Source organism: Heterodontus francisci, chromosome 5, assembly GCF_036365525.1.
Source record: "Heterodontus francisci isolate sHetFra1 chromosome 5, sHetFra1.hap1, whole genome shotgun sequence".
NCBI classification, from domain to species: Eukaryota; Metazoa; Chordata; class Chondrichthyes; order Heterodontiformes; family Heterodontidae; genus Heterodontus; species Heterodontus francisci.
Window position 1 is genome coordinate 169,331,760 of NC_090375.1, and position 23,456 is coordinate 169,355,215.

The window sequence follows — 23,456 nt, forward strand, 5'->3', positions numbered from 1 at the left end:
GCTTTTTTTAAATTAAAAAAACAAAAGATCACAGGAAGGACTTGGGTATTTGTTTAAAAACAAATCCTTACTGGAAGCCACATGTCTAAGTGACATGTCAAGATTTATAGTGTTCAAGAGTTGGTTTTGTTTTTGGATATTGTTTGAATCAGTTGGGAGTAAGCCTGCTGAGAAAGAAGGCACCAGCTCATCCCTTTTCCACCTCTTTGAGAAACCCCGAGAATCTAGTGTGATAGCTGAAACCCCTGATGCAGTGATTCCCCTGGAAAGTCTTCCAGACTAATTCTTGACATTGCCTGAAAAGAATTACTCCAAAAAGTTCCCAGTGACAGCTGTCTACACGTATTTGGACACCAGAATAAAGGACCAATTGGGAACATACCATATTTTATCCTTTTCCTTTAAGAATTAACAAGTATTTGGTCAAAGTACTTTTTTTGTTCTTTTTGTAAAGAGTCACGCTTTAAACTTGGAATGACACCTTGGAGTCATTGTTTATTCATTCAGCCAATATGCTGCCTGGTGTAGGACTGCTTGAGACTGGTTTCCTGTTACATCACATGACTCCAGTGCAGCTGTGAATGTGGCCCCACTGGAATACTTACACATAACAATTAGTTCCTAGATAATTGGTTCCTGGCACTTTACAGATAGTATAACAATATATAACATCCCTCTTTCTTTAAAACATAATGCCCCTATATCAATATAACTGTTCCAGTAATTAACTTTTCTTTAAACTAACAAAGATTATCAACCAACTTTTGGAAATAATCTGAACCCCTTTTTAGAGTCTTTTATAGCGTGCATTCTTTTCTAAAAATATTCTTCACAGTACTGCTTAGGTGGTAAGACATTTAATCTTGTATATTTGGTATACATTGCTCTCAGTGGTGAGTTGGCACGCTGCACAGGCGATGTTGTGTCACTTGCTGGTGATATTGTTAATGTTGTCTTGCTGGATAGTGATGCTTTAGGTATTGCTGATCTTCTTTTCTGTTTTTCCAGTTCAGGTGTAGGTTGAATATGGATTCTGTTCCTTCTAATTTGGTTACTGGTTTCGGTCTCAATGATGTATGATCTTGGGATCTCAGCATCACCAACAACTTTTGCTGGTCTTCAGGTTTTCATAACTGGATCCTGTACATGTACAGTTTGTCCTTTCAACAGCTCAGGTAGGTAATTAGCATGCTTGTTGAAGTGTTGTTCTCCTCTTACCTGTGCTTCAGTGAGTTGTTGTCTCGCTTCCTCCTGGTCACTTGAAGGATGTATTTTGCTTGGCAAAGTTTACTTATATTTTCTTCCATCATTCAACAGCTCTGCCAGTGATTTCATGTCAGCTTTGAGAGGTGTGGATCGGAATGACAATAAGGCCAGATTTGCGTCTTCCTTCATCGCTTGGCATTTCTCAAGGGTACTTTTGCCCATCTGGCCGTATCTTTCTATAAACCTGCGTCCCCGTGGGTAGTGTGGTGATGAGGTGATGGTGTTGAACCCATACTGGTCAGTGAATTCCTTCAATTCTCTGGATGTAAATTGGGTGTCATTATCACATATTAAACTTTCAGGAATCCCTTGCTTAGCGAACAGAACTCGTACTGCTGGGATGTTTGTTGTGGCTCTCAAGTCTTTCACCTTCTGAGTAAAAGGGAACTTTGAGTAGTAGTCTGTGACTATGTGATACCATTCTTGATTATGTGTGAATAAATCGACTCCTACAGTATGCCACAGTCTGGGTGGTACTTCAGTAGCTATTATCTCCTCTTTCTGCTGTGTTTCTGTACTTCTGGCATACATTGCATGTAGACATGTAGATACCATATTTTCAATGTCTTTGTATATGCCTGATCTGGCTCTGAGCTTACACTTCTCTATTCTCATGTGGCCTTCATGTATCTTTTGGAGAAGTTCCTGCATTATTTGGGGTATGATTATTTTGGATCTGGCTATCTTCTAGTGAGATGTCATCTCTGATAGACCAGTACTGCCGTATTGCTGGCTGTGTGTGCTGTATCCTATCAGGCCATCCCTGGATCACTTGCTGAGACAGCATTTGTAACTCCTTGTCTTTGCTGGTATCATCTCTAATTTGACTAAGTTTTGGTTTTGTTACATTCAATAGGTGATTAATCTTTATACCTAGATCTTCTATTCCTGCTCTTATGTTCCTATGTTCCAATGTAACAAAAATCCAGCCCAAGGGGTTCAGGAAAGATAGGGAAGAAAAGAAAGGAGTAGTGGCGGCAGTTTTGATTAATTAATTACAGTCCTGGAGACCGAAGATTTCCTGGCGGGGTCAAGGACACAATCTAGTTGGTAGATTTATGAAGCAATAGAGGCACCATTACACTACTAGGTGTATTCTATATGCCACCAACTCATGGGAAAGATATAAGGATATAGAGGATCAAATTTGCTGGGAAATTATGGAAAGGTGCAAGAACTAATGAGTAATGATAATGGAGGTTTTAATTATCCTAATATAGAATGGGATAGTAATAGTGTAAAGGGCAGACAGGGGAAAGATTTTCAGGGGAATTTTCTTAATCAATATGTTGCCGGCCCAACGAGGAAGGAGGCATTGCTGGATCTGGTTCTGGGCAATGAGGTGGGACAAGTGGATCAAGTTTCAGTGGGGAATATTTAGGGGAGAGTGATCATATCATTAGGTTTAGATCAACTATGGAAAAGGACAAGGAGCAATCCAGAATAAAAATACTTAATTGGAAAAGGGCAATTTTCAGTGAGGTGAGAACAGATTTTTTTTCTGGTAAATTTGAATCAAAGACTGGCAGGCAAAACTGTAACTCAACAATGGGCTGTCTTTAAAGAGGAGATGATTTGGGTACAGTCGCGATACATTCCCACAATAGGGAAAGGTAGGACAACCAAAGCCAGAGCTTCCTGGATGGTGAAAGCGATGGAGAGTAAAATGAAGCAGAAAAAGGTTATGTATGACAGATGTCAGGTTAATAATACAAGTCGTAACTAGGCTGAATATAAAAAGTTCAGAGGGGATGTGAAAAAGAAAATTAGAGAGGCAAAGAGAGAATATGGGAAGAGATTAGCAACTGCAAAAAAATGAATCCAAAGTCTTCTATAAGCCTATATATTGTAAAAGGAGGGTTGAGATGATTAGGGATCAAAAAGGGGATCTCCGCATGCAGGCAGAGTGCATGACACTAAGATGAGTGGCAGAGCAAAGTGTGCAGATGACTGTGAAACTTTGCAGAGGAACATAGATACATTGAGTGAGTGGGCAAAGGACTGGCAGATGGAATACAATGTTAATAAATGTGAAGTCATTCATTTCGGTAGGAGTAACAGTAAAAAGGATTATTACTTGAATGGTAAAAAGTTGCAGCATGCTGCTATGCAGAGGGACCTGGGTGTCCTTGTGCATGAATCGCAGAAGGTTGGTCTGCAGGTACAGCAAGTAATTAGGAAGGCAAATGGAATTTTGTCCTTCATTGCTAAAGGGATTGAGTTTAAAAGCAGAGAGGTTATGTTGCAGCTGTATAAGGTACTGGTGAGGCCGCACCTGGAGTACTGTGTGCAGTTTTGGTCTCCTTACTTGAGAAAGGATGTACTGGCACTGGAGAGGGTGCAGAGGAGGTTCACTAGGTTGATTCCAGAGTTGAGGGGGTTGGTTTATGAGGAGAGACTGAGTAGATTGGGATTATATTCATTGGAATTCAGAAGAATGAGGGGGGATCTTATAGAAACATATAAAATCATGAAGGGAATAGATAAGATACAAGTGGAGAGTATGTTTCCACTGGCAGGTGAAGCTAGGACAAGAGGGCATAGCCTCAAGATTAGAGGGAGCAGATTTAGGACTGAATTAAGAAGGAACTTCTTCACCCAAAGGGTTGTTAATCTATGGAATTCCTTGCCCAGTGAAGTAGTTGACGCTTCTTCAGTAAACGTTTTTAAAGCTAAGGTAGATATCTTTTTGAATAATAAAGGAATTAAGGGATACGGTGAGAACGCGGGTAAGTGGATCTGAGTCCACGAAAAGATCAGCCATGATCTTATTGAATGGAGGAGCAGGCTCGAGGGGCCGGACGGCCTACTCCTGCTCCTAGTTCTTATGATCTTATGACTGAAGTACTAAATGAGTGCTTTGTATCTGTCTTTACCAAGGAAGAAGATATGCCAAAATTGTAGTGAAAGAGGAGGTAGTTGAGGTACTAGAGAGGCTAAAAATCGATAAAGAAGAGTGTCATGTAGGCCCCCACCTGCCAAGAATGAGGCATATTAATTTTGTCATATGAACATTGATTTTAAACTGTTACTGGAGTGAAGAAAGGACTTGTTAAAAAAAAAATCACCAGCCACTTGGCTGGAAAACACATCTTTGCATACTAACAGACAGTGCTTGGGGGGGACAAAGGAGCTATTCCCTCCTCCAATTTAACCCACAATAGACTATGAGCACCAGGTATTTTGTGTAAGAAGAGACATTCCAGGGTCAGCTAACACAAGAGAATCCATAAACAGATGTGGTCAGACCAGCTATTCACATGACTAACCTGCTTGGCAACTTGGGGTTTTTCTGGATTGTACAAAGAGTTGAAACTAAAAAAGACTGTTTTGCTCCTGGAGTGAGAGACCTCTCCTGTCTGCTCCCATCTTTTTCTCACAAGCCTCTGGACCCACTGAGGACACATGAACTTCAAGAGAGAAAAGTCTCCTACATTTAACAAGATTTAAGAAGAATACTGGGCCCCAACGAAAAGCAAGACTTACCTACAATTAAGGACTTTACAGAGAGTTTGAAGAACAGTAACCAAAACCATCTTCAGATATTGCCTCAAACTTTTCCACTTTATTTCTTCTGCTCTTTTCTGTCTCTATCTGCATGTGTATATCGCGTATGGATGCTAGTGTGGGTGCGTTGCGCATCCGTAGGCATTAACTGAATTAGAGTTTAAGTTTAATAAAGTTCAACCTTTTTTCTTTAAACCTAGGAAAACCTGTTTGGCTAGTTTCTTTGCATTATAATTGGACAAGGACTCACTAGGGGGAGCTAAAAAAAATGGTGTGTTTAAAATTAAACCCTGTTAGGGTAAGTGCTGGAAAATGGGATTAGAATAGGTAGGTACTTGATGGCCGGCACAGACACGATGGGTCAAAGGACCTGTTTCTGTGCGGTATGACTCTATGACCAGGTGAAGGCTGAGAGGGAACCCGAGACCCCTTTCTCACCTGGTCCGAACAAAGAGATATTAGAAATGCTGGCTATACCTAAAGTTGATAAGTCAACGGGACAGGATGGGATGCATCCAATGATGCTGAGGGAAGTAAGGGTGGAAATTGTGGCGGCACTGGCCTTAGAATTCCAATCCTCCTTAGATATGGGGTGGTGCCAGAGGACTGGAGAATTGCAAATGTTCAAAAAGAATGTAAGGATAAACCCAGCAGGTCCAGGCCAGATGACAATCTGGGACAAAAAACAAAGACATTTGGATAAATGTGAGTTAATTAAGGAAAGAAAATTTGTGTATAACCAACTTGATTGACTTTATTGACGCTGGGAAGATGTTTCCCTTGACTGGGAAGTCTAGAACTAGTGGTCACAATCTCAGAATAATGGGTTGACTGTGTACGACTGAGACGAAGAGAAATGTCTCCACTCAAAAGGTCATGGATTTTTGGAACTCTCTATCCCAGAGTGCTATGGATGCTCAGGGACTGGTGATTATGTTCAAGACAGAGATTGATAGATTTTGGTACAAAGGGAATTAAAGCATTTGAAGATAATGCGGGAAGGTGGACTTGAGGTAGAATTTCAGACATGATTATATTGAATGACAGAGCAAGCTTGAAGGGTTAAATGACCTATTCCTGCTCCTATTTCTTATGTTCTTATGTAGATTGGCAGGATTCTAGACTTTCACTTAATTACCTTGGAGAGATCAAGCATAATTTATGCAGGCCTTTACCCCTGTGTTGTGTATTGTTGTTGTAGTTGTAGTGTAACTAGGACGTGTTGATAATGTCTTAGAGTCTGGATAAGGTCAACTAATAACTCTTATTATTTACACATCTCTTTTTACACTCTGTTCAAGCCTCTCTAGCTAGCATCCTTCACACTGTTACTCTCTTCTTCCAAAGCCCATTACCATGTGACTATTATATCATCATCACTACAGTGGAGGGGTTGCTCTCTCTGGCTTCAGCATTAACCCTTTCAGGTCCTTATACAACATCTCCCCCCAAGTTTTTATCCATACATTTTCATTAACATATATACATTCTTGACTTTACCCTTATTCCCTCCAAGTCTCTGACTTCACAAATTTAGTCTGTTAGGAGGTTTCATGACTCTCCCTGATCTTGTTCTAGTCTGACTGGGATGATCAGTAGTCTATCTTGTAAGTCTTGATCGCTAACTCGGTTGATTTTTACTAAGGATTATAGTATCCTGTTTGCTCTACGTTTCTTCATTATTATCTGGTTATTCCAAATAAATAATTGACTGTTGTTTCTGGGGAATAGGAATAATGTATGTGTGTTCCATTCTGTTGTGTGTACCACATATGACCTGTGGTAGTTTTCATATCTGTGGATTATAGTACATTCCCTTTCTAAGTCACGTATTCATACCCTTTGGCTTTCATTCAGTTTCACTAACGCTCCGGCAGGAAATCTTCGTTGTGATTTCGAGTTTGTTGCCTTCTTTAAGAGATTTCCCAGCCTCTTAATCCCTCGTAATCCTGGACATCCAATCCAGGAAGTAATTTTTTTACTCAACATAGGAAGTTGTGTTCTTATCTTTCAGCCCATCAGTAACTCTGCAGGTGATAGTCCACACATCAATTCTGTAGGTCAATACATTAGAAATGAGGTTGGAAGGTCTTCATTCTTCTTCAATAAGGATTTTATGCTTCTTACACCTCTTTCTACTTCACTATTCAACTATGGATAATGCAGTGAACTTATGAGATGTTGGAATCTCATTCTTGTCACAAACTGATACCATGTTGAACATGAATAAATCTATACCTAGATGTTCCTATGGTCTGGTCAGAAATTGAGTAGTTATCAGAGGTTCATGGTGTTCTGGCCTTTATATTGCACAGGTCTGTCTGGCAGTTCTGGATCACATTTTCAATGTCTTTGGTTATTCCTGGCCACCACACTGATTATTGTGCCCTTGCTCTACACTTCATTATTCCCATGTGGCCTTGATGTAGACGTTCCAAGATATCCGATCTAAGTGAACTGGGAATGACTAGTCTGTCATTATAAACCAGCAAATCATCGTTCATTGTGAAGTATTTTCTATATTCATAGAAGGCTTTCATTGTCTTCCTACCAGGACTTTCTTTGGCCACCCTTGTGTGCAATACTGCCTTATACGAATACCGTAATTCATTGACATTTTTGGGCATAACAAATTTCTTGCAGTGTCTATATATTTGCCGGCCATTGTTATGTAGTACATTACAAATTTGACTCTATCTCATCCACAAAATTCACATCTTCTTGTGTCGGATGGTTTACTGTCACTTTTGATAGCACATCAGCAGACATTTGCATCTTTCCCTGGACATATACGGTCTCGGATGTATATTTCATTAATCTTAAATGAAATCATTGGATGCTTGGAGGCATTTTTGTGATTGCCTTCTCACCGAACAAAGGTTTATGGTCTGTCTCGATAATGACTCTCAATCCAACAATGTAATCAGAAAAAATCTCACATGCCCATGAGATGGCAAGTGCTTCTTTAACAATTACCACATACCTTGGACAAAGCTCTGTCTTGGACAAAGCTCTAGATGCGTAGTTTATGGGTCTGTGAGAGCCATCAGTTTGCTCCTGGAAAAGGACTGTCCCTAACCCTAGTGCTGTTGGAGGAGGTGTCTGCAGCTATCGTTGTTGGTGGTGTAGGGTTATAATGTGCCAAGATGTTCTTTAATCTTCCAGAATACTTGTTCTTGATGTAAACTCCAACACCATGCTTGATCTTTTTTGCGAAGTTGTCTTAGCAGTTCTGTTACTTACGCTAAATGAGGTAGAAATTTGGCTGATTCATCTCTGGATTACTCCCTGTGCCATGTGCTAGCGAGTATAGGAATAGGAGGATAGCGCAGATGAATGTGTGGCTGAGGAGATGGTGCAGGAGTGAGGGTTTTAGGTTCCTGGATCACTGGGTCTGTTTCTGGCAAAGGTGGGACCTGTACAAGTTGGATGGGTTGCACCTGAACCGGAACGGGACCGGGACCGGGACCAACATCCTTGCTGTGAGGTTTGCTAGTGCTGTTGGGGGGTGCGGGGGGAGGTTTAAACTAATTTGGCAGGGGAATGGGATACAGAGTGGAGGTACAGTAAGGGGTGAAGCACAGCCAAATATAGAAGAGAAACTGAGTCAGTCTGGTAGGCAGCGCAAATATAGACCTGTTAAGGCACAAATGAAAAATGCAAGGCTGGATTGCATATATTTTAATGCAAGGAGTCTTACTAATAAGTCAGATGAATTGAGGGCATTGATTAGCACATGGGATTATGATATTATTGCTATCACAGAGACATGGCTGAGGGAGGGGCAGGACTGGCAACTCAATATTCCAGGGTATAGAATCTTCAGTCGTGATAGGGAAGGAGATAAAAGAGGAGGTGGTATTGCACTGTTGATCGAGGAGTCAATTACTGCAGTAAGGAAGGATGATATCTTAGAAGGTTCCTCAAATTAGGCCATATGGGTAGAACTTAAGAACAAAGGGGGGGCAGTCACTTGGCTGGATGTGTACTACAGGCCTCCAAACAGTCAGGGAGAGATAGAGGGACAGATATGTAGGCAAATCTCAGAGAGGTGTAATAATGATAGGGTAATAATAGTAGGGGATTTCAACTTACCTAATATCAACAGGGATAGTCTTAGTGCAAATGGTTTAAAGGGGGAGGAATTCTTAAAATGCATACAGGAGAGCTTTTTGACCCAGTGTGTAGAAAGTCCTACAAGAGAAGGGGCAGTACTAGACCTAATCCTAGGGGATGAAGCTGGACAAGTGGTAGAAGTGTCAGTGGGGGAGCATTTCGGGGACAGTGACCATAACTCTGTCAGATTTAAAGTAGTTATGGAAAAGGACAAAGACGGACCAGAAATAAAGGCACCGAATTGGGGGAAGGCCGATTTCAATATGATAAAACAGGATCTGGCCAAAGTGGACTGGGAGCAGCCACTTGTAGGAAACATCAGACCAGTGGGAGTCATTCAAAGAGGAAATAGTGAGGGTTCAGAGCCAACATGTATCCATTAAGGTGAAGGGTTGGACCATCTAGTCCAGGGAACCCTAGATGTCAAGGGATATAGAGTATTGGATCAGGAAAAAAAAGGAGGTTTATGGCAGATTCGAAGCGCTGAAAACAGAGGATTCGTTAGAGGAGTATAGAAAGTGTAGGGGGGTACTTAAAAAAGTAATTAGGAGAGCGAAGAGGGGACATGAAAAAACATTGGCGGTCAATATAAAGGAAAATCCTAAGGCATTTCATAAGTATACTAAGCGCAAGAGGGTAACCAGGGAAAGAGTAGGGCCCATTAGGGACCAAAGTGGTAATCTGTGTATGGAGCCTCAGGACACAGGTGAGGTTTTAAATGATCACTTTTCATCTGTTTTCACTGTGGAGAAAGACGATGTAGGTGTAGAGATGAGGGAGGGGGATTGCGATATACTTGAACATATTAACATTGAAAGGGAGGAAGTATTAGATGTTTTAGCGGGCTTAGAAGTGGATAAATCCCCAGGCCCAGATGAGATGTATCCCAGGCTGTTGTGTGAGGCAAGGGAGGTGATAGCAGGGGGTCTAAAACAAATTTTCAGATCCTCTCTGGCCACGGGAGAGGTGCCAGAGGATTGGAGGACAGCGAATGTGGTACCATTATTCAAGAAGGGTAGCAGGGATCGACCAGGTAATTACAGGCTGGTGAGTCTAACATCAGTGGTTGGGAAACTATTGGAAAAAGTTCTGAGGGACAGGATTAATCTCCACTTGGAGAGGCAGGGATTAATCAGGGATAGTCAGCACGGCTTTGTCAGGGGGAGATCGTGTCTAACTAACTTGATGAATTTTTCGAGGCGGTGACTAGATGTGTAGATGAGGGTAAGGGAGTTGATGTAGTCTACATGGACTTCAGTAAGGCTTTTGATAAGGACCCGCATGGGAAATTGGTTAAGAAGGTAAGAGCCCAGGGGATCCAGGGCAATTTGGCAAATTGGATCCAAAATTGGCTTGGTGGCAGGAAACGGAGGGTAATGGTCATGGATTGTTTTTACGAGTGGAAGCCTGTGACCAGTGGTGTACCACAGGGATCGGTGCTGGGACCCTTGCTGTTCGTAGTATACGTTAATGATTTAGACGTGAATATAGGAAGTATGATAAGTAAGTTCGCAGATGACACGAGAAATGGTGGTGTCGTAAATAATAAGGAGGAAAGCCTTAGATTACAGGATGATATAGATGGGCTGGTAGGATGGGCAGAGCAGCGGAAAATGGAATTTAATCCTGAGGTACAGTGGCGCAGTGGTTAGCACCGCAGCCTCACAGCTCCAGCGACCCGGGCTCAATTCTGGGTACTGCCTGTGTGGAGTTTGCAAGTTCTCCCTGTGTCTGCGTGGGTTTTCTCCGGGTGCTCTGGTTTCTTCCCACATGCCAAAGACTTGCAGGTTGGTAGGTAAATTGGCCATTATAAATTGTCCCTAGTATAGGTAGGTGGTAGGGAAATATAGGGACAGGTGGGGATGTGGTAGGAATATGGGATTAGTGTAGGATTAGTATAAATGGGTGGTTGATGGTCAGCACATCAAATGGTGGGCCGAAGGGCCTGTTTCAGTGCTGTATCTCTAAACTAAACTGAACTAAAGAAGTGTGAGGTGATGCATATTGGGAGAACTAACAAGGCAAGGGAATATACAACAGATGGTAGGACAGAGGGTCAGAGGGACCTTGGTGTTCTTGTCCATAGATCACTGAAGGCAGCAGCACAGGTAGATAAGGTGGTTAGGAAGGCATATGGGATACTTGCCTTTATTAGCTGAGGCATAGAATATAAGAGCAGGGAGGTTATGATGGAGCTGTATAAAACACTAGTTAGGCCACAGCTGGAGTACTGTGTACAGTTCTGGACACCACACTATAGGAAGGATGTGATTGCACTGGAAAGGGTGCAGAGGAGATTCACCGGGATGTTGCCTGGGCTGGAGCATTTCAGAAATGAAGAGAAACTGAAAAGGCTCGGGTTGTTTTCCTTAGAACAGAGAAGGATGAGGTGGGACATGATTGCGGTATACAAAATTATGAGGGGCATTGATAGGTTACTAGGTTACACTTTTTCCCTTAATGGAGGGGTCAATAACCAAGGGCATAGATTTAAGGTAAGGGGCAGGAGGTTTAGAGGGGATTTGAGGAAACATTTTTTCACCCAGAGGGTGGTTGGAATCTGGAATACGCTGCCTGAAGTGGTGGTAGAGGCAGGAACCCTCACAACATTTAAGAAGTATTTAGATGACCAGTTGAAATGCCATAGCATACAAGGCTGTGGGCCAAGTGCTGGAAAATGGGATTACAATAGTTAGGTGCTTGATGGCCAGCACAGACATGATGGGCCAAAGGGCCTGTTTCTGTGCTGTATAACTCTATGACTCTATGACTCTGTTTCAGGGAATCTTTTCAGCTGTTGAACAGAATTAGGAGTAGGAAATTCTGGAACGGCTCGTGTCTTCTGTTATACCCTTACTGCTTACTATGTGTCCCAAGAAACAAATTGATGTCTTTGAGAATTTTCACATCCAGTTCAGTGTTAGCCCTGCTTCTTGGAGTCATTGTAAAACTGCTCAAACTCTTTGTTCATGTTCCTCTATTGACTGCCCATGTGCCAGGATGTCATCCATGTGATAAATAACCCCCTGAGCCCTTCTAAGATGTTTGACATAGACCTTTGGAAGATCTCTCATGTGGAAGTTAGGCCAAACAGTAACCGATTGAAACAAAACCTCCCGAATGGTGTTATAAATGTGGTCAGTAATCTTGATCTCATGTCTAAGGGAACCTGCCAAAACCCACTGTTGGCATCAAGTTTGGGAAACATTAAGCTCTGAGACAATTTTTCCAAGCTACCATCCACTGTGGATATTGGATGAGTTTCCGAAACTACTGTTTCGTTAAGCTGTACTAAATCGACACAGATATGAAGAGTGTCATTTTTTGGGGGGACTGGAACCATAGCCAAACACTACTCCGTTGGTATCATAATCGGAGCAATGACTCCCATCCTGGTCATCTCTTCCTGCTGGTCTTGAACTTGGTTCATCAGTGGATGTGGTACCTTTCTGGGTGTAAAGATACATACTGGTCTGGCATCTTCTTAAGTGTGATTCTAGACTCTGTCTTCAGTCTTCCTAGACCTGAGAAGAGTTTTAGATAGACTGCTTGAAAGCAGCTGTTTATCTGTGGCTGTTTGACTTCATCAATCTTCCTGATCAGATGCAGGTCTAAGCATACTTTTCTGCTTCACAGGGAAAATTCTTGATTTTGCAAGACATGTAGGGTTTTCATAATTTGTCTCCCTGTATATTGGAGAATTGTTTGAAGCTTATCCTTCACTTTCAGTTGGGTTCCGCCTTGTCCAAGCAACTGTGTGTCTGCTAGTTTTAGGCAATGTCTCATCAACCATCGCTCTTGGTCTGAAAGAAATATCACCTGTGTCCAATTTGAAATTCATTCGATGTCCATTTACATAAATGTCTGCTGTCCAAAATCCTTGATTTGGATCATTAATTTCTCCGAGGAAATCTCCTGGTTCCTTTTTTGCTGGAAGTTGATTGCTCTTTGCGTGAAGGACTTTTGCTTTGTGATTTTCAGTGAAGAGGTCTTGCTCTGGCATATTTTTCCATAACGGCCTATCTATTTATAGTTGAAATATTCCGCTTTACCATCTGGACACTGTTCCTGTCTGTGGGTTTTCCTAGCTCTGGCACAGTTTCCTGGTGTCACGCACCTTTTCACCTTTGTGTGTGTCTTATTCTCTATAGATTGCCTCTGTCTTTCTCTTCAAGACTGTACAGTCAATGGATTTCTTCTAATCCAAGAATTCTCTTCAGCATACAGAATGGATCTATTTTGTCTTCGGTCTTCTGCCTGCCGTACGATCTGAATTGCCTTCTCGAGTGTAAGGTCATCTTTCGACTGTAAGAGATCTGATAAAATCTCAACAGCTATTCTCACAACTATTTGGTCCCTTATCAGTTCTGTCTTCAATTCTCCATAGTCACATCCCTCAGCCAATCTGTACAGATCGTTAATAAAATAATCTACGGATTCGCCTATCTCTGGACTCGATTGTTAAATTTCGCTTTTTCAAAAAAATTTTTAGTCCTTAAATTGAAATATTTGTTGAAGGCTTGTAGCACATCCTCAAATTTATCAGAAGTTTCATTTATTCCTTGCCTCACAATCACAACATCTGCAATTGCAGCCATGGAGTATAAAAGGGTATTTAGTTGTTCTGCTTCTGATTCAGTATGCAGCTGGGAAGCTATTCTAAATCATGGAAATCTTTTTCTCCATAAGGACCAATTTTGTACTTGATTGGGTCCTTCCTGATCGTGGAAGCTTTCAGACATTCTAAATTTTGAATCCATTTTGTTTTTCTAGCCTTTGTTAAGCTTTTTAGGGTGTTCCCCTTTCTTTTTAAATCATTTTGACTTTAATGGAGGTGTTAGCACTCCTTCAGGGGGTTTCCATGCTTTTCTCTCCACGATCTGACTGAGTAGTGGCGACCAACTCCACCCGACACCCGACTCGCCTTTCGCCCAAGATTGACCTCTCTCCCAGTTTTTCCAACCCAGTATGCCATTATCCAACAATGACCTCTTTGAAAATTCTCCCACCCGATCCTAGACCATTGCCCGCACTGTGACTCGGAACCCGATCACTGGACCTAGATGGCTCATTGCAGATCACCATGCTTCTGTGGTGCAGTCTGAATGCCTGCACAACTGACTCACCGACTATCTGTGTCTTCTTTGGCTATGGAGCCGTTCTGGAGCTCTTTGCAATCTCCCAATGAGATCTGCTGTTCTCTTGGCACTACTTTATGAGGTAAGGTGTTTTCTGTATTTTCTGGTCATTTTAACCAGTGCCGCCATGTGTGTTGTTTTTGTAGTTGTAGCGTAGCTACAGCATTGTTGATAAAGTCTTGAATTCTGGATATGGTCAACTAATAGCTCTTTTATTATTTACACATCTCTATTTACACTCTCCACAAACCTCTCTAGCTAACATCCTTTGTGCTGGTAGTCTTTTCTTCCAAAACCCATTACCATGTGACTGTTATGTCATCATCACTACAGCACGACAGGGTTCTCTCACTGTCTCCACCATTAACCCATTCAGCTTCTTATACTGCACCCTGTAGATCACATAGAAAAGTTGAATTTAACATATGAAGATAATCTGTGGAATGAATTGAGTTTTGGGCCCATTTTTGCTCCAGCTTTTCTTATCTTTTCCTACTCTTTAAGGTTTCCATGCTCATTTCAGATCCAAATATTGCCTCACTGTGTGGATTGCTAACTTTTGATCCAAACACACTGCATATTTTGCCATTTTTTGTTTTGAACTACTGGCTGATCAGAAGTAATGTGAGCTGTATAAAATAGAGGCAGCAAATAGAGGAGACTGTAACGGCTCAACAAAAGAAACAGTTCTCCATTCAAGGCACGTGTTTTGTTATTTGTCAACCATAAACATTCTTCTCATATTTTACACATTTTTTGCATGTATTTTTCACTACAGATGTTCAAAGACAGAAATAAATGGTCTATACCAACTCTAACACAGGTGAAAAGTGTGTTGTTTACTTTGTTGATGGTATCCCTAGACCACGCCACTTGCTATAATTGCTCAGCTAATTCTTCTCAGTACTGGTGCATGCACAGAAGTCCTGCAACTACACTCTCAACAGGTAGCGGACTCCCTTCACTGGATGCTAGACAATGCAGAAGGTTGTAATTTTATGAATGTATGTTACTGTTGCAGAGCTTTACACACCAGTAGCAAATATTGAATATTAGGGTGGAAGAAGTCAGCACACCACGCAGGATTTTCTGCGCATTCGATAGGGTCAATTCCCACTTTTTTTAGTGCAGTGCTTCTTATTCTTATGAATATCCTACATTATTGCACCCAGAATGATTAAACTGTTCTTCCAGTACCAGGGGATAATGATTCTTATTTATTTTGATACTAATTAGCAAATTAATAAAATGGCAGTAACCAGTTCACAGCTAGCTGCTTGCAAATACTTAGATGATTTATTGTGCATTGTTTGCCAACCAATGATTACACAACCTGTTCTTTTTCTTGTTTGCTCTAAAACAATTTGAGTCCATGGCTGCAAAATCCGGTTGTGTAATGCTCGTATTTTCGGCGCTATGTGTGTCCCACGCATATTTCTGATGCTGGCCACTCTGAAAACCATTCTGATGAGAGCAGTAGTGAACACACAGGGAGCATGCAGCAGAAGTATTGCAGAGTAGGCAGATCATGACATCATTCAGCGTGTAATGCTGCAGTTTTTGACCTCAATACTCTGGTTAACAGCTTGTCTTAATCTCACGCAGCTGATCTTGTGTTTAAATGGATGATCAACTACTTTCAGATTAGTTGCTGATTTTTTCCTGCTGGCTGTTGTTGAATTTGAAAAAGTCTTTGGTGTTTTGTACGACTATCTAAAGTTGCTGAAGTCCACATGAAGGGGTGTTGCACGCGCTGAAGGAATTGATGCTGACTTCAAAGATTCTGCTCAGAACACTTGCTCCCATACCTAAGTGTAGTAGTTCGCATTCCCCTTGGCCTGCAGCATGACAGGGAGAATGAGTAGAGATGACACAGAGGAGGATAAGCTGTTTGAAGATGCAAGAGGAGGAGGGAGAGAAAGACTCTCAGCGGTAGGCCATTTCCACCCAGGGTCTTCAGGAAGTAACTCTCCTATCTCAACCTCAGCGAGGAATAGTGTTCCAGGCGTCTACTTCAGTAAGGAATTGCTTACTGAAATCTGCCACCTATTGCAGCCAGAAGTGTATCCTCAGAGCAGGGCGAGGATGCATTGACAATGGCTGTGAAGGTGTCTATGGCTATGAACCTTTATGCATTGGGAAACTTCTGCAGGTTCGCTGTCCACTGTTGCATAAAGCACACAAGTCACTTTGTGAGCGCCGCATGTAAATTTTGAAATGTACCACACCAAAAGGAATTCCACTTCCTCAGTGGCCAGCTGATGTGAGACCATACGCAGAGCATCATGCACATCAATGCTCGGTATCCTAGCAGCAGTCATGTTGCATTAATTCTGCAGCAGTCTGCTGTACTATCTGCATTTGTGCCACCACAACAAATCAGAGGGTGACTACTGACGACAAGGACTATCCACTGACCACCTGGCTCATGACTCCAGTGTACAACCTGCACACAAGTGGGCAGCGTGTATATAATGAAAGTCACACTGCCATACATAATATGATCGAGCAGACCATTGGGCTGCTTAAACAACGCATCTGCTGCCTGGACCATTCTGGAAGAGTTCTGCCATACTCACCAGCCTTGGTACATCATGATCTGCAGCATGCTGCACAGTCTTGCCATCAGGGTACAATCTTTGTCACTAGACATATAGTGAGCAGCTGAGGAGGAGGAAGACGAGGAGGAGGAGGAAGGGAAACATGAGGAGGAGGAAAAGAGGAGGCAACCAACACATCTCCTTTCTGACCGGCTGTCTGTGATCAACTCATTTGACTGTGGTGCTAGAGCAATCCCAATTCCCCATTCTCCAGCAGTCCCACACTTTACTGTCTATCTGTTATTGACCATCACAGAATCCTCGAGGCCACAATGCTAAAATAAAAGCCACCAAAAAATAAACATTCCAAACAAATTTTATTAATTAAACCATCCAATATTCCATGACCCTTGTACATTCCCTTACTGCTTATCTTCTGTGTGCTTTTGTCTGTCCTAATGTTCCTACACAGTGCTACCCCAGTTACTGCAGCACGGTTGGTGGAAGGCTGCTGGTTTTCAGTATGGGAGACTACATTTGGCCTTGCAAGATGACCTTGTACAGCTCTGACACTAGAAGGCCCGGTTTCAGGCTGCACCACCCCGGCATGGCGGCAGCAGGCGGGCTAGCTGGCTGACGGGCAGCAGCAAGGCCACTGGCGGTGGATGTGGGAGCAGGAATGCTTTCATCCTAAGAGATGTTAGCAGGTTCATGCTCCACGGTGCCACTGCCACTCCCATGGGGCGGCGTCTCTACAATACTAGCAATGTGTTGGAGAACAGATTGCTGGACTCCTGTGGCACCCTGCAAGCCCCTTTGAACATTGGCATCCTCAGCTTTGACAGCTGCAGTCTGAGCTTGCATGAAAGCAGTCTGAACTCCCACTGCAGCAGCCAGACATTGGTGCTTGTGCAGCTTGTGCTGTAATGGAAACTGAAACATCAGTCATCACACACTGTATCATGGATGAGTCCACAAGGGTTCTCATGGATCTGGGAACCGCTTACATACTGGAGAGTTTGCGCTCCAACCTCTGAGCAAAGCTGTGTGCCAAGTTGGTGCCAGATTCCTCCGTGCTCCTTGACATTGACTGTAGGTTTTCCTGCGGGTCTGGCAATGCACCAAAATTTCTGTGTGCTGAATGACTGCCTTTTGTGCTGTAAATTTTCTACGTTTCGTCTCTTGCTCTTCCACAACTGCCTGGTTAGGTGGCAGTTCTTGAGTATCTGAAAGGAGAAAGTCACAAAGTTAGAGTTGTCGTGAAGGCAGGGAGGGAGAAAGAAAAAGGGGAATGCTTGCACCATGTGCAGTTTCTAAATCAGAAGAGATTGTGGGATGAGGGGGAAGTTGGATGTGTGAAGTAGGATTAGGTATGACTATACCGTTATCCTCAATGGTTTCAGCCTGACCACTGGCCATGGCCTGTCATAGCTGTTCCAATGGTAGAGAGTAAGATCTCCTCAGTGGGGGTAAGCAGCCTTGCCTGTTTCTGCTGATGAAGTGCTGCTGCCTCCAACTATATGTCACATTATCCTGCAAGAGAGATAGTAGTATGTCAATAAAAGCAAAATACTGCGGATGCTGGAAATCTGAAACAAAAACAAGAAATGCTGGATTCACTCAGCAGGTCTGGCAGCATCTGTGGAAAGAGAAGCAGAGTTAACGTTTCGGGTCAGTGACCCTTCTTCGGAACTGACAAATATTAGAAAAGTCACAGATTATAAACAAGTGAGGTGGGGGTTGGGCAAGAGATAACAAAGGAGAAGGTGCAGATTGGACCAGGCCACATAGCTGACCAAAAGGTCACGGAGCAAAGGCAAACAATATGTTAATGGTGTGTTGAAAGACAAAGCATTAGTACAGATTAGGTGTGAATATACTGAACATTGAACAGCAGCAAGTGCAAACCTGAAGAAAAACAACCTGAAAAAAACAGTGGGTAAGCAAACTGAACAAACTAAGATGAAATGAAATAAATGCAAAAAAAGATTGTAAAAAATGTAAAAAGGAATGTAAACAAAAAAGGAAGAAAAAAATACTAAAAATGACTAAAAATGAAAGTAAAGTTGGGGGCTGTCATGCTCTGAAATTATTGAACTCAATGTTCAGTCCAGCAGGCTGTAGTGTGCCTAATCGGTCGATGAGATGCTGTTCCTCGAGCTTGCGTTGACGTTCACTGGAACACTGCAGCAATCCCAGGACAGAGATGTGAGCATGAGAGCAGGGGGGAGTGTTGAAATGGCAAGCAACCGGAAGCTCAGGGTCCTGCTTGCGGACTGAGCGGAGATGTTCCGCAAAGCGGTCACCCAGTCTGCGCTTGGTCTCCCCAATGTAGAGGAGACCACACTGTGAGCAGCGAATACAGTATACTACATTGAAAGAAGTACAAGTAAATCGCTGCTTCACCTGAAAGGAGTGTTTGGGGCCTGGGATAGTGAGGAGAGAGGAGGTAAATGGGCAGGTATTACACCTCCTGCGATTGCAAGGGAAGGTGCCCTGGTAGTATGTCAATGTGTGTGGTGAAATCTGTTTGGGTGATGTGCCTATCATGGTTGAATAACTGGCAGTATGTGCAAGTGGTTAGATGTGGGTGTGCAGCTTGCAGTAGTGCTAAGTGTGTGAGGGTGAGGTGAAGTTATGAATGTGAGGAATAAGTCATGATTGATAGAGACTGATGTTAGGTAAGTAAAGGAGGAGTGGTGAATTGAGCAGTGTATGTAGCCACTGATTCAGTTGGTGGGATATGGCATTTGAAGGTGAATTCGCTGACCCCCTTGACTACTCAAGGGAGGTCATGAAACTTTTTGCCGCACTGCATTCAATTCCTCGAGTCCTTGCATTGTCTATGATGGCTAGTTGCTCCCAATGACTTCTGAGAGTTTGTCTGGACATTCTCCTGGCCTCCTGTGGATAGAGAATATCTGTCCTCCTGTCCACCTCCACACCAGTGCTGCATCGGAGAACCTTGGAGCATGAACCTTGTTGCATCATTAGTCAATCTTATTGCAGCTTACACTGCCTTCCCCAGCCACTTCCAGCACATCACAAAATGTTGGTATGTAGATAAACCAAGTGATTAGGAAGGCAAAATAAAAGCAAAATACTGCAGGTGCTGGAAATCTGAAATAAAAGCAAGAAACACTGGAAATACTCAATAGGTCTGGCAGCATCTGTGGAGAGAGAAGCAGAGTTAACGTTTCAGGTCAGTGACCCTTCTTCAGGAAAGCAAATGCAATGTTGTTGTTTATTGCAAGGGGAATAGAATATAAAAATAGGGATGTTTTGCTACAGTTGTATAGGGTATTGGTAAGACCACATCTGGAGAACTGTGTACAGTTTTGGTCTACTTATTTAAGAAAGGATATAAATGCATTAGAAGCAGTTCATACAAGGTTCACTCGACTGATTCCTGGGATGAGAGGATTATCTTATGACAAAAGTTGGACAGGTTGGGTCTGTATCCATTGGAGTTTAGATGAATGAGAGGCGATCTCATTGAAACATGTAAGATCCTGAAGGGGACTTGACAGGATGGATGTTGAAAGGATGTTTCCCCTTGTGGCAGAGAAAAGAACAAGGGGGCAGAGTTTAAAAATAAGGGGTTGCCCATTTGAGACGGAGATGAGGAGAATTTTTTTTTTCTCTCAGAGGGTTGTCAGTCTTTGGAACTCTCTTCCACAGAAAGCAATGGAGGCTGGTCATTGAATATTATTATGTCTGAGCTAGATAGATTCTTGATTGACAAAGGAGTCAAAGGTTATAGGGCGTAGACAGGAAAGTGGAGTTGAGACACAATCAGATCAGCCATGATCTTATTAAATAGTGGAGCAGGCTCGAAGAGGCTGACTGGCCTACTCCTGCTCCTCGTTCATATGTTCTATGTTTGTATGCTCCAGCCAGAATATACTTCCCCTTTAAGAGGTGCCAGCTGGCTTTAAGTAAATGTGGGCTAGCTTTGAGTGGTGCTAGCGTTGGACAAACTTGGGCCCTGGCTGAGGTGTGCAGCCACTTAACAGTGCTGGCCTGCACACTGCTATCTTTTAAATTATTTAGAAACATGCAGTTTGCATGCTGGCTGCATTGGGAGGAATGGACATGGGATATTCGCACATCATGATCCCCGTACCTGTTTCCAGGGGCCATCAAATTTTGCCTGCATTTGATTTATTCTTAACAAAAAGAGTTGGGCAATAGAAGACAGTACAGGAAAAGGAAATGAATACAAAGAGACAGGAAGAAATGGGAGAGAGCATAGTAACTCAATTCCAATCCAGTTCAGACAGGTAGGTCCCCTTGTTTAGCAATCTTGCCTCTGAATCCAAAGGTTGTGTGTTTAAGTTCCACTCTAGGGATTTAAACATATAATCTCGGCTGACACTTGAGTGCAGTACTGAGGGGATGTTGCATTGTGGGAGTTGCAGTTTTTCAGATGAACAATTAAACTAAGGCCCCATCCGTAATGAGGTCTTCATGTTGTCTGATTCAACATAAACAAGATGCGTGGAGTCCAGTTTGCTGAAGATCTCAAACAGGTTTATTAACAGCTAAACTAGTATGTACAGTACAGAACAAACTATTTATAGAACCTTCACCTGGGTATTCCAGTTGCAGAGTGACTCTGGCTTGTAGTCACATAACTACATCCTGGTACTTGGCTCATTATCATACTGAAATCTTAAAGGGACATCACTCATAAGGCAATCTCACAACATCCATTTCTTTCCAAAGATAAGTTTTGTATGCTATAAGTAAAAAACACATAAAATTTGATAACATCAAAATTAGTTATACAAGATATAGATTATAAAATTTACAGGTGCTCCGACTACCCCTCCTCCAAGCTCTCCCATTCCTGTGTCATGGCCAATATTTTTCCCTCAATCAACATCACTAAAGCAAATTATCTGTTCATTATCACATTGTTGTTTGTGGGAGCTTGCTGTGCACAAATTGGCTACTGCATTTCCTAATTTACAGCAGTGATAGCACTTCAAAAGCTATAAAGCACTTTGGGATGTGTTGAAATTGTGAAATATGCTACTTAAATGCAAGTTATTTCTTTCTTTAAGTGAAATAAACAGCATTCTCCATCTGGTTCCCAGTGGAAGCGTCAGAAAGCTGGATAAATTGGAACTAATTCAATGATATCACTATGAAAAAGTAGGGGAATAGAGACCAATGAAGGAATAATCTATTTTTTCAGAGCACTGTTATCTGTCAGAATTTTAAAAGCACTGAAACATAGTCAAAAGAAGAAAAAGAACTAAAGATACAATTTTAAGGGTGAAGCACTAACTTCACTAACAACTTAATTCTGCTCAACTGCAAGTTCTCAAAAGAAGACTATTTACCATTCTTCATGTTAATCGCAACTTTTAGTTTATGTGAGAACTTACTGAACTCAGTATCACTATGTCAATCTGTACCATTCTGAGGAATGAAACATTTCTCTGTATACTATACTTGTACTTTAAAATTACATTAATAGTCACTTGATAGTACAGAGCTTGAGCATTGCTGAAAAATAGACATGCTGTTGAAGCTTTTTGTCTTGCATCCATCAGGACAAATGCAAGAATGCCAAATTTCAAAGGGAGCAGCAAAGGGTGCTGATTGGTTCGCAAGTCAACTCTGATTGGTCATGGTCTTGCCATGGAGAATGCATCAGGGAACTATTGTCACATTTTGTTTAATTCAAATGAGCTGCAATGCCTGAACATGTTTCTTTTGCCTGCAGAGGACAGGTTCCTGCATATGAATATATGTAGCTTCTCATAAGCATAAGTGAGTCACATTGCAAGCCTGACTGATAATCTTAAATTGTTTGTTAGTGTAATTCTTAGCACACTCGGGCTTTTTCAGTAAGTGCGGAATCATATCTAATATTAGACTGTGTACTTGCAAAACTCAGAACTGGCAGCATATTAACCAGTGAAGTGGAAAATAGCAGCAACAACAGCCAGCAGGGAAGGAAATTATATTAATGTCGCCAAGGAGAAAGGAAGCAACAGCAGAGGTTTCAATCAGGGGCTTTTTTATGCAAATAAATAATGTTTATAACAACAAACAGTGCATTGACAATAAGGACATTTGAATAAAATTAACAATAGGTTTGTGAATAATTAGGAAGGAATTAAAGATGAGATTAGGAAGTATATGAGTAATAAGCTCCAGTAGGTGATGTAAACCTTGCTTAGCAATAAGTCCATGAATGTCAGGAAACAGTTGGACTGTGTCAAGACTGGTTTTGATATCATCAATGCTATGCAAAAACAGCTTGCCGAATTAAGGAGAACATTTTCAAAGTATTGTTACGGCCACGTGGTGAGACATGGGTGGTTCCCACTGTTCAAATCCCACCTAACCACAGCAAGTGTATTTGTATTAGTGTTTAGCCCCTTGGTGTTTATTTTTCAAATATCCAGAGAGCATCAGGTTTTCTTACTGGTTTAAAAACAGAGAAGTCAATTGTTTATTGATCAATACGTCTTATCCCGAAATTGTCGCAACCACATCCACTCACATATTCGCTCGCGCACACACACACACACACACACACACAAAGAGACAGATAGAGAAAGGAAAAAGGAAGGTGGTTTTAGTGGGGGGACAGGTTTGATAAACCTGCTGAATTCTCTTGCGAATCAAGTTCTAGATGGATGTAGGTTTGAGATGATTATAGATTTCTGTCTTGATTGAAGGTTCTGTTGAAGATTGGGGGTTGCTTCTAGCTCTCACTGCTGTATATTGTAGATGTTGGATTTTTTCAGCAGAGTACTGAGCTGCCTGAAATAAAAACAAGAAATGCTGGAACCACTCAGCAGGTCTGGCAGCATCTGTGAAAAGAGAAGCAGAGTTAACGTTTCGGGTCAGTGACCCTTCTTCGGAA